The following is a 12000-nucleotide window of genomic DNA, read 5'->3' on the forward strand; positions in this document are numbered from 1 at the left end:
CCTTGAACCTGTGGAATTCTTGTTGCTCTTAGCTCAATCTGCTTTTCATTGCAAATGAGCATTTACTAATATTGCATCAACACTGAAAGATTTGTGCTGCTAACCTAATCTTGAGACAAGCATGGCTTGCCTTGGTTTGGATTTATATGCTTTTGTTTGCAATTAGTGGATATGGTGAGTGTTGAATGCATAGCTTAGTCTTATGGTGTTTGTTATGGGTTTCTCAAGCCAAAACTAACACCGTGATTTGGACCACAGAATAAACAAGAAACAGTATCACTGTAAAGGGGAATATTCTATATTACTCTGACTTATAGAGAACAGTGCCCTACAGGAGAATGGTGATAATTGATAGGTTAACTGAGTTCTTCATAAGTGTATATATATGCTGCCACATTTTCTATAGACAGCCATCAAATAGATGCAGTGTTTCTGGTTCAATAGAGTATGCATGGAACAGTTAGGATGCTCTTCCACCCACACTCTGGACTCCCTTTTAAAATGCCCACACTCCACAGATAAGTTGTTTGGTAGGAAGGGGAGGGGGACTAAATCTGCCCTAATATTGAATTTGTGGAGTTACAGACTTAAAAACAACAACAACAACAACAACAACAACAACAACAAACTAAATGCATGCTGGATAATGTCGAGGAACTTGTTGTCCAGTACTCATTTGAATTCATTATTTCCTTTCTAAAGCTCCCTGGAAAAGGAAAAGGAAACAGAAGTCTTGTTTGCAGGTGAAGAAAATTTTTAAGAAACTGAAGAGCACAGTACTACACAATATCCACTACAGATGTGCTGGGAAGGCCTATAGTCCTTAAAAGCATTGGGCTTGTAGAGAAGGGGGGTGGATTTTTGCCATCCAAGGTTGTTGGCAAACTGGCGTTTCTACTATGGGTTTTATACCACAAAGCCAGGGACCAAAAAGATGGAGGCCGGGCGCATAGGAGAGGAACCTGCAGAGTTGGCTGATGAAGGAGACACTTGTGGTATTCAACTGGTGTTTTCAACTTGTGGTATTCAACTGAGTTTTACTCAGAGTAGACCCATTGAAGTTAATGGACTTAGTCATGTGCTTTAATTTCCATGGTTCTACTCTTAAGTGAAATTTAGTTGAATGCCACCCTTCCTCTATTGTGAATTAGCAGATTGCTTTCAGGATTTTACAACCAACTGGCTATGGTGCGACTGGCGTTGGGGAAATCCCATATTTCCTAAGCTACTTTGTCTATAATGTCATTGCCACCGGGTGTAAACATTTCCTAACCCTGGGGATGCTTAGCTTTGGACTTCTCAGGGACTACAAACACTATCACACTATGAAGATCAATCAAACTCTGCAGAGCCCAGATCTTCACGTAGACTCTCACCAAGTACATGAAGACCACCGCTTGACCATATCTTTGCTAGTCAATTGACCAATGGGGCTGGGAAGAATTTCATCCTGAGTGCCAATGTGTATTTCCACCCCCACCCTTGGAAGTTAACTTGAAGGAAAGGGATGCAATCAGGTATTTTATCTGGTCTCACAAGCTTTATGTCTGCATGCATTTTTATTGCTTTCTTTGCAATTTAACATCTGTGGCAATTTCAAGACTTTACTTAAAGAAGTAAAATGTTGGTGCAAGACAAACAGAGAGTGGAGAGAAAAGGAAAGAATTGCTTGTGAGTTTTTGCTGTTGTTGTTGTCTCTTTGAAAATCTAGATTTCCAAGTATCTCAGAGAAGAGTTTGTCAAGAGCCGCTCACGAGTTTTACAGGGGCAAGTTAAGTAACGAAGGGAGGAAGAATGAGGCACACAAAAGATCAAGATCAGAAAGATCAAGCAGGATGTTGACAGGATAAACATATTACTACTGTCATACCCTATTCCTGCAAAATATCAATGTGGAAGTAGATGCCCCCAGCTATGTAGGAGTATTAAATAAGCTAAAGAAGCATCTCCTTTGTCATTTTGGGTGTTCTGACTTTGCTCCAGTAGTTTATTTCCCAACACTCAGTAGGTGGGAGTTAGGTTCGAAGTCAACACAATTCATCTTTCTCGGCATTGTACGGGAGAATACTTCTGTGTCGTGAAGCATGCAGCCTTTCTAGTCACAGTTTGCAACGTTATCAGGATAATAATTTAATTTCCTTAAAGAGCAGTCCCTTGGACCCATCTCTTTCAATCTGACTCCCCCAACGAAAATTGTGTCTGACAGATAGAGAGCTGAGATATCGGCTACAATATCCTCACCCTAGCTACTTGCTCAAAACATTTCCTTTTCAGACCCCTCGCATTCCCCAGAAGAAACATTATATGGTAACTCTAACTGGCACATCAGAAGGATCACATGAGAGAGCATTTACGCAGTTAGGGTTTTTTTTCATTATTTAAAAGAAGAAAGTATTTTCAAAGGATCTTGCAGTAACACAAGGGGCTTGGGTCAAAGGCAGATGAAAAGCAGCAAAGGGTGCGATGGTTTTGCGCTCCATTTTTAAGTGCTGTGAAGCCCTCTTCTCCTCCTCTGTGTTTATTCAGATGTATGTTCCATTGACTTCAATAAGCTCAACTCCAAAGTGTGTGTACATAAGACTGTTGTATTGATATGCATATGCTAGGGCTGGCATCTGCTTCAGTGACTGAGATGAGGAAAATGGGGGGAGGGGTGTCGCTCAGTGATGCAGCCTCTGCTTTCCATGGAGAAGGTCCATGGAAGGTCCATTGTCTACACTATTGTGTAGACAATAGTGAGATTGGGAAACTAATGCTCTGATTCAGTAGAAGTCAGCTTTCTGTGTACCTATGGCTCCAGAATGTACCCTCGAGGGTATACCACAATGAATTTTGGAGCAATTCTACCAGCATGAAAACCTGTTCAATTTTTGGGGGTGGGGATGAGAAGACAAGGTAGAATAAAACACAATACTGTGTCTCCCTTGAGCACTGAGACATTGTAATCGTAGACCACAAGCTGGGTATGTTTAGCCTGGAAAAGAGAAGACTGAGAGTAAGAGCTGTTCAACAGTGAAACAGAGTCCCTTGGGAAATTGTGGACTCTCCTCCTTTGGAGGCTTTCAAGCAGAGGTTGGACAGCCATCAGTCATTGCAAGGGGTTGACCTAGACGACCCTCAGCGTCCCTTCCAGGGCCAAGAACCACGTGGAAGGCCTAGGTCATCAGCTGGTCCATACCCTACAGACCCTGGGCCACACCAGGAAAACTGCTGCAATTTCCCAGCAACTCCAGTTTGGGGGGGGGGGGTCAACTGCCTTAAGTAGTGGAGGTGGCAAAGTTGGCCATCCGAGCTGTGTCAGCCATGTGGGACCAGAGCCCTTGTTCCCCTTCCCACCTGCAACACAGGTGAAGCTCCCAAGCACTGTCCAAATGTGGTCTCCTCAGGAGTTCATGGCTGCAGTGCTCCTTCTTGTGTAGACTCCACCTCTGCCCCACCCTGCCAGGTGGATACCTGCCTCCTTGCAGGAGGAGGGGATGCCAGCAGTGGTCCAGACCCCCTTTCCCTTGCTCTTGTCCACATATAGAAGTGAGAGAGCTGGAGAAGAGAGACACAAAGTCAGACAGACCAGGGGCTACCTGCAATTTGTTTTCATCTCACTGTTTCCCCAGAGCTTGCTTGTCCATGGGACGGTGGGAAAGAGACCCTGAGCAGAATCCGACCTCATGCTATTATGATCTTTCTGCCCATGCAAGCATTACTGCTTGCCAGATGGAATGATTTCCCATCTCTCCCCACATCCATCTTCTCTGCACTGTTCTGAGGGTTCTCCCAACCCTCTAGAGCTACTTTTTTTTTGAGGGGGACAGAGGGTAAGAAGAAGGGAACACTTTTTTGCACTAGAAGGACTTATTGCACTGCGTCCTGTTAGTGCAATCCCTCCCACAGTACAGAATCACCCGTTAGTTCTACTTTACAGCAAGCGTTTCCCCTTCCCTTGGTTATTGTTATTATTGGTTTTTCTCTAATTTATATACTGCCCTTTATCAAAAGATCTCATGGCAGCATACAACATTAGAAACACATTACAAAAGATCAGTGATAAAAACATAGTAAAAAGCCTACTGACAGACAGCCTAATAGCAAAATAATCATAATAAAAACAGTCCTCTCCCCCACGCTTTCATAGGCCATAGATTATGGGTGGGGTGCTTTGCCCTTGTCCGCCAGCTATGGGGGTAAATTGGGACTTATCTGCAGAAAGAATTGAGCATATCACCTGTATGGGAGATGCTTTTCCCCACTGCAGGGCTAGAGGCAAAGGGTATTTGTCCAATATAATTCTGACAAGATACATCTTGGCTGGCAAAACAGCTGAACTGGCAGAGTATTCTGCCAGCATATCCGGGCAGTTCTGCTGGTATGTTTTTTCATGCCAGCTGCGTATCTCAACTTCCACTAGCGTAGTGGAGTTCGTGCACACATCTTTTAACATGTAGATATTTTGCTTGGGGCTCATCAGCTTTACCATGGTAGGCAGGTGCTCTCATTATTCAAATAGACTCAGCAGAGATTTTTCAAAGATTAAGTATTTGGCAAAAGATTAAACAAACCTTCTTTTCCATATGCAAATACAGTTGAAATATGAATAGCAGACAGGGATTTTATACAGATAGATAGATAGATGATAGATAGATAGATAGATAGATAGATAGATAGATAGATGATAGATAGATAGATAGATAGATAGATAGACAGACAGATAGATGAATTTTGGGCATAGAAATGCAATAAGATTGTCCTTGCAGTTGATATTTAAAAGTATTTGGATGAAAGTCTTGGGAAACTATTCATGTCTCTTTGATCTAATGATTTAACCCTAGTGAGCTATCATTCTGTTTTAGTTCGTAAACATCTTTGTTCATAGATGGCTATAGACAAAGTACAGAAGAGTTCTGTTGAAGAAATTGCTTTCGTATCACCTTTATCAAAGAAGATATATGGGGGAGAAATAGTAATCAGAAGGTGAGTGTTGCTGAATATTTAGATATTTAAAGTATTTTCCCCTGGATTATAAGGTTCCCAAGGCAGGTTATAATTCATAATATTCAAACAATCGTTTGATAAAGTGTCACAAAAATTAAGAATCAACATACCAATAAGAACAGGTGCTGCAGAATTAATCAAATGCCCCAGCATACCTGAAAAAAGGAACAGTGTTTTAACCTGTTAGCTAACATATCATTACCACTGCTAGTTAGCTGAAGGGAAACAAAAATGGAGCGTCAGCCATACCTGCCATCCCCTCCAAATTGCCAACCCTAAAGGACAAACTCCTTTGGAAGGTGATACGTTGATGGTGACCCACCCACAGCAAGGCAATTGGACCATAGTTAAGACCATTAGAAATGCTTAATAACGGAGCATTAATATTTCGTCTGTGTGTTGTTGTTTTAGGTCAATCTACAGCTTTGAACAGGAGTTGGTAAAAATGTTCTATTACACAATGCCAACTTTACTGTGCACCTTGTGATAAAATGCCTTTTTACTCCACAGTTTAATCTTGGGGGGTTGTTGTTGCCTTCCTTATTGTGTTGGCATGTTTTTGCTTTGCACTTTTTCTGTACTTGGAAGCTTGCCTGGAACAGAGGCAGATCTCTGTAGATGTGAAGTTCATTGTGATATTTCAGTGGCTGGCTGGGAGGGCCACAAGGATCCACGCAGGCAGTTGTTGTGGGCATCTCTCAAGAGACAAGGGAGTGCATCTCCAAAGGTGAAGTCAAACCGCTGGAGAATCACAGCACCAGCTGTGGCTACAGAGACCAGTGACTCATAACTGCTGCCACCCACACTGTCCTTGCTGCACTAGCAGCACCAAATTATCTTCCTGGGGCGCAAGTCTGGGAAGTGTGTATGGAGATCCTGGGCTACTCAGATGACAATACTCTCAGCCCCAATGATGTAGCTCAAAGGAAAGCAGAGCAATACATCTGGCACCAGCTTGGCTGCACCAGTTGCTGGAAGGAGGCGAACAGGATGCCACCGAACCGTCTTAAGGACTCCACTCTGGATTTGCGTAGGGTTTACTCCTTAGCCTTTTCTTCTCCCAAAGATGTCCTGCAAGGCACTGGGTACAGATTTTTCCTTGGGGTTTGTTCTTGAAGCCCTTTCTCACAAATAAGTGAGCAGAGATAATCTCAGAGGTATGCAGACTGCTGGATAAGAATTTCCCAGAAGACCCCCTCCAATAGATGTTCCTGGATGCTCATGTTCCTGAGCTTTACTGTGCTGGGTCAGCTAAGAGAGACAAGGGGAAGCAATCCTTTTTGTTAGAGAGAGGCACAGTCATATACATGGACAAAGGCATCAAAAAGAGGCTGAATGCTGTGAACATGACTCCAGCGTTAAAAGGTCTTTGTTGGCTCCTGGTTTGTTTCTGAGCTCTGTTCATAGTGCTGACATTGACCTTTTTAAAGCCCTACATGGCCTCAGGCTGGGATATCTATACAACTGTGTCAACCTGCCTGTCAGCTCGGATGTTTATCAGAGGGCCTTTTCTGTTCATCATTGTCTTCTGAAGACAGGCAGGTGATTATCAGAGAGAGGTTTTTTCTCCAATTGGATGTCAAAGCATGGAATGTTCCATCAGGTCCCTTCATTGCTATATTTTATGCACCTTACAAAATCCATCCTGCTTTGGTGAGCCTTTAGTTGCTCATCTGGCTAGCTTTGCTTGAAATATATTCAGGAAATACCACAGCTCCCTGGCAGACAACATGGTTTTCATTCCAGGCAGGGCTGGAAAAGATCTTTGTCTGAAACCATGGCGAGTGTCTGCCAGGCAGAAGTGAACAACGTTGTACAGTGGGTTGCATTTCAGCCATCCAGAAGTCAGAGGTCTCTACACACACATCTCCCCATCTCTTTTAGCATCTTCTTCTGCAATCATAAGCCCACTTACTAAGAGCCAGCCTCATCAAATTCATTAGGACTTCTGAGTAGTCGTGGGATTGGTTAGCATTGCATTGTTAGTGCATGCTAGCACCATCCTATGCATGTTTACCTGACGGAAAGTCCCACTGTCTTCTGTGACCATGAAAGATCATCTGAACCTGAAAGAACCATGGGAAATGGCTGGAGCTCAGTGACAGAGCATCAGCTTTTTATCCAGAAGATCCCAGGTTAAATCCTTGGCGCCTCTAGGTAGGACTGGGAATGTCACCTGTCTGAAATTCTGGAAATTCATAGCCATTAAGTGACTACAAAATTGTCAATGGTTTGACTCAGTATAGGGCAGCTTCCTGTGTTCTTAATTTTGTTTAGGATTGCAGCCTGTGTTACATCAGTTTGCTTTCAGAGTGTCAGGCTTGTTTGCTTTGTTTTCACCCTGCTCTCAGTTGTTAAAAGAGAGAGCGAAAGAGAGTTATAAATCAAAGGGCACACTCAGAACCAACTAAAGAAAGGAACTTATTGATGACTGTAAATCACATCTGCATGAGTCAATGGAAGGCTAAGGAAATAAATCTAAAGGAGTCCAAATTGGTATGGCATCCATATTGATTGCGTTGGAAATAAATGCACATTAAATTGTGACTTAGAAATTTAACAACAACAACAACAAAAATTATCAAGCAACTCAGGTTTTGGCCCACATTCAACAATGACCTGAAAATTGCTAGTAAGATAAAGAACAGCTGTGCCTTCATAAAATAAATTCCAAACAAGGGGAAACAGGCTGTCAATCAGGTTAGTGCGAAAATTAGCATCTTCCTTCCTTCCTTCCTTTCTTTTTTGCTGTTCTCCCTGTTGTCTCTTCTAATGCATGTTCAGTACTTGTAGTGCATGTTTTGTACCAAAGGCAGCACTGATGCGATTCTGTTCATAGTACAGGATGCAGTTAGGAACAGGTTACTGTTGTTCTATCCTGAGATCCCAGTGTATAAAGAAAATTTGCTTGCAGTGCAAATTGCTGCATTAGCCTTCTTTCATTTATTACTGTTGACAGAGCCTCAGATCTTACTTATTTTATTTCAGAAATGCATGCACCACTTCGTGCGGTAGCCTCAAAGCAGTGTGAAGGCTAGAAAGTTAGAATAAACTGAAACTAAAACTGTGAAATCAGAAAACTTACTCAAAATGCCTGCTGAAATAAAGGAATAATCATTTTTTTAAAAAATCTTTAGCAGTGCTAGAAGTTCAACAGGGAGAGTACATGTCAGAACTCAGCTGGGAAGGATTGCCAGAGAACTGGGCCCATGATCCTACTGTCCGGGCCATGGGGGAATTTCCAATGCAGACCAACTTAACATCTTTCTGCAGAGATGGGACTGAGTTGCCTGTATTGGCCATTTCTGCTGGTCTTTGACCTGAGACAAATCTTGCACTCATTGATCTGATAGTGCTTGAAACAATTAACGAGCAGGTACTAAAATTGGCTCAGTTCCCACTAGTGGAGAATGGTTATGTAAGCTTTCAGAATATAGTGGTGCCTCGCAAGACGAAATTAATTCGTTCTGTGAGTCTCTTCGTCTAGCGGTTTTTTCGTCTTGTGAAGCAACCCTATTAGCGGATTAGCGGATTAGCGCTATTAGCGGTTTAGCGGCTATTAACAGCTATTAGCGGCTATTAAAGGCTTAAAGGATTAGCGGATTAGCTGCTAAAAGGCTATTAGCGGCTTATCGGCTTAGAAAAAGGGGGTGGGGAGCGATAAAAAATCTCAAGATATTTTCGTCTTGTGAAGCAAGCTCATAGGGAAATTCGTCCTGTGAAGCGCATTGAAAAACGGGAAACCCTTTCGTCTAGCGGGTTTTCCGTCTTGCGAGGCATTCGTCTTGCGGGGCACCACTGTATTTAGAATTAGCCAAATTGACAGATATAATAAGGCAAAAACCAAAAAGTGAAGTGAAAAAGCAATGGGAGTGCCTAAATGAATACCTTAAAAGCCAAGGTTCAAGGACAGAAATCTGGCTGAGTCTGGAATAACGTTGTGAAGTGAAAGGATAAGAAAGAGGGATTTATATCTAGATGTTAGGATAGAGATGATAAAGAAAACAGGAAAACAGGAAGATACAATGAGAGGTAAAGGAGGTGCTGTGGGATTGGTGGAAGTCAATGTTTGTTTTCATTTTCAGTGTTTATATTATTAATTTGTAAGATTTTGATTTGGATTTTTTATATGCTTGTTTTTGTGTATTGCTATTTTTCGGGGTTTTTTGGTGTGGAAAATACTAATAAAATTTGCTATTTAGAAAAAATAAATAAAATAAAATTGGCTCTGTACCTGAGCGTGAAGACTGAGGGTGGGATTCAGCTAATGTGTCCTGTCAGCGGAAGCCCTGTGCGATGCTTATGCAATGGTGCTTTCCTCCCTCTCCTCCCCCAGCGCACCCCCAAAATTGGCTCGGGAGAAAAGTGGGAGAACCCCTGGAACTGTATGTGGGGGAGTAAGGGGTGTGTCATTCCAAAATGCCTTAACATTTCATCTTAGCGTGATGTTGAATTGTTCCCCGTCAGGAACCAAGTTCCTGTTTTCGCCCCTCTCTGCACCCATGCACACCCTAAAGAGGACTGGCCCTGAATTCCTAGTGAAAAGAGCTCATATATAAGGGGCCACTAGGTGGCGCGTTGGAAGATGGCTGACAATAACATCTCTCTGACCCATACGAGGTATTAAGGGGCTGCTATGGGAAGTAGGCAGCCTTCCCCCCCCCCAAGGGTATGGGGGGGTCTGCCTTTGCCAGCGGTGTTTACAATGCACCCCCTGATTTGAGAGATGGGGGTGCGGAACACTTGGCACAAGCCCTCGATGGAGTCAGATCTTCCCGACGCCGATTCCAATCAGCGCGTGCTGGTTGCTTCAGCTTGGAATTATAATTGAAACTAATTGGAGAATAATAGATCTGGAAAAGCTGAGGCACATATATCAAGTGAAACTCGAAGATAAGGACTGCTGACTAATGGATCTCTGTGACCGGGAGTGACGGATGGATAAGTAAATCTTTTGCTGAATTACTACCAAGAGTATGGCTGGAATGAAGGGGGGGTGGAGGGAAAAACCTTTCTGATTTCCCTTGCATGATGTGATAATAATACCCTCCACCCCAGGAAGAAATAAGATCGTCACGTTCTAACAATACATAAACAGAACTTTAAGATTTGTGTGGGAGGAAATACAATATAACAAGAGAAGATCAAACGGTGAGAAGGAGGAATTTCTATGACGCAGTTAAAAAGAAATGGCGTCTCGCTAAGACAGGCCGGCCGGAGAAGAAGATGAGGGGGAGGAGTATCAGGACGGTGTGAATGTTGGAATGTAAGTTTGACCTGACAGAGCCCCCTAATTAATTTATTTGATTTACCGGCCAGCCTGAGGAATAATAATGGACAGACCGAAGATTAATTATGTTTATGGAAGTATCTAACAGAGGCTGTTCCTGAATAATATGAGTTTGGAAGACTACAAAACCCACACAGTGACACCAAATCTTTCAATCTGTTTGTGAAAATTATCAGAGATCGCAAAGAAAGGAATAAATGATAACAACAAGAAGAGAAAGAAGGTAATAAACGTCTATCCGAATCGAACTGGATGGAACTGTCGAACAAAAGCAGCAAATAAGTGATGTCTGGAGTCATCTGGAATTTGGACTCGTGCGGAGCTTGATATATGGGTACCCCCCAAAAAAAATTTAAAATTTGGCTGTATAATCTGGAATTAATGTGATTTGAACAATGTGATATGATTGGCCTGTTAATAAAAATTATTTCAAAAAAAAGAAAAAGAAAAGAGCTCATATAAAAATACAGTTCATTTTAATCAGGCGTCAGATGCATTTCTTTTTTTCAAAGACCTTTAGTGATTTCTCCCGTACAGAAACCTTTTAATGGTGAGTTTTACATATCGTTAAGGCTGCGTCTTCTAGCCTATACTATAATGATTTTACTTTAGAAAGTGTTAAACTACTATTGTCTCATTTCTTTCCAAGTGTGAAATAAAATAGGTCTAACATGCATGCTAATATGATCTTGCTCAGCTTGGTTGAAAGGGTCTTTTCTCTTAATACACACTGCTTCTAAAATTCCTTTCCCCACCCACTAAATCATTCATTTCATGAAAAATGATTGCAATTACACCCATAAGCCTGCACTGTATACATGTAAATCATTTATGGGGAATCTCTGTCCCCTACAGATGTTGCTGATTTACCTCTCCCATCATCCCTGGCCCTTGGCCATCTTTGTAGTTCCTCAACATCTGGAAGGCCAACCATTCCCCACATCTGATATAAATGCTGACAGGTTTCTAGTGTCCAAAGCTGAGAAGTTCTTTCAGTTAAAATGTTTTGGGAAAGCCGTCTCAAGCAATATTGACTGTCTGGCTGTCATTTTATCCTATTGTTCTTCTAAGATGCTTTCCTGCTTTTTATCCTCACACAAGAACCTTATATGCAAGTCTGGGAACAGAGGCAGATTTAGGGGAGTGCAACTGGGTTGCCCACAATGGTCGCTGCAGGGGGTGCTGCGACATTGACTTAGAATGGAAGACGAGTGCCAGAATGGGGAAGTATGCTGAATTTTGGCGTCACAGAAAGTGCCGCTGAAATTTGAAACCACTGGGGAGAGATAGTGTTTGGCTGAAGGTCACCCAGCAAGCTTTATGCCTAAGTGAGAATTTGAACCAAAGTCTTCCCAATTCTAGTGTGACACATTAACTACTTCTACCATACAGGCTCTCTCTTTATGTGTAAGTTTCTGGACAAAATCAGTTGTGAACCAACGTGGTGGAAAGAGTTGTTGTGTAACTTCAATTGCCCTAGGTGTCATTTTAACTGTATCTTTGGGTCTCTGCTGTCTCTGCTCCTCTATATTCCTTCATTTGCACCTGCTTAACTGTTTTTTTCAGCTCATGGCATGCCCTTCTCTCTTCCTGTAACAACCTTGTGTCAGACTTCTGCACTCCTTATTTTCCTTAAAATCCTGCTACCTTTTCATGCTCAGCCTTTTGTATTTAGCCCACAAAACCCCTTCTGGCTGTGGCATTGATAGATGATTAGATAGATA

Source organism: Podarcis tiliguerta (genome assembly GCF_965153285.1).
Source record: "Podarcis tiliguerta genome assembly, chromosome: 3".
Classification (NCBI taxonomy): domain Eukaryota; kingdom Metazoa; phylum Chordata; class Lepidosauria; order Squamata; family Lacertidae; genus Podarcis; species Podarcis tiliguerta.